Consider the following 991-nt stretch of genomic DNA (forward strand, 5'->3'; position numbering starts at 1 on the left):
AATCATAGTGGAATGAGAGACAAATTGTCTCCTGGATAAGTGAGTCATGAAGGCTTCAACAGTATAAGTGATGTTTGAACTGTGTCTCAAAGGGTGATAAGAATGTGCTGGATGGAGAGGAAAAGAAAAGCATTGTAGGGCAGTGAATAGCTAGAGCAAAGGCACTGATCTGTGAAAGTACAGGACATGTTGAGGGAAACAGTGAATGACCTGGTGTGGTTCTAGAAGTACACTATGTTGGGAAACATATACTATGTTAGGAAAAGGGTTCTTGGCATGACGTGGCTAGAAAAGTAGATTAGAATCAAATGATGAAGAACCTTCTATGTAGATCATATGATTTTGGACTTGATCTCAGGGTCCTCTGAAGTTTTCTTTTAATTCAACATAAGTTTAATATTAAGAATACACATGATTTTTTTTTGTCATAGTGAAACAGGCCATTTGGAGAAGGGACATGTGGGAGTAATTCATTTCTTTGCTGAACGCGGCCATTATTTATACTTTTTCTGAGGTTTCTAACATGATAATATTTCCTTACATTTATCTACCACCATTCCAATATTGTTCCATTGCCCACTAGTTGTGATCTCCACACATTCATCAATCAAAGATTCATAAAGGTATCAGATCACCACAGTATTCCTTTGGCATGTCTGACACAACTTAATTTTAATGACAACTTCTTGTCCATAGTTTTTTTTCTCTCAAGAAGGATGAGCTTTGCTCATGTTGGCTACTTACCAGGCTCAGAGCTGCCTTGAAACAGAATTTGCAGCCTCCCTCATGTGCCTGTGGTATCATTAAAGGTTTTTAAGCAGAGGAAACCGCCACTTTCTGGGTCATTGCCATTTCTCCCTCATGCTCTGTAACCCCACCTCAGCAGTATATTACGTGATCTTTTTATTTCCCCCTACTATTCCTCCCAAACTCTCACAGCTTCCTTAATACCCAGCCAATTGCCAACATCCTCTTTCTTCAAGCAACTGGT

General features: G+C 39.3%; 1 pseudogene; it reads right to left on the bottom strand.

The window, feature by feature from the left end:
- Positions 1-498: 498 nt before the first annotated feature.
- On the bottom strand, positions 499-731 carry LOC114671064 (small nuclear ribonucleoprotein G pseudogene; annotated as a pseudogene).
- Positions 732-991: the final 260 nt, after the last annotated feature.

Source organism: Macaca mulatta, chromosome 11, assembly GCF_049350105.2.
Source record: "Macaca mulatta isolate MMU2019108-1 chromosome 11, T2T-MMU8v2.0, whole genome shotgun sequence".
NCBI lineage: Eukaryota > Metazoa > Chordata > Mammalia > Primates > Cercopithecidae > Macaca > Macaca mulatta.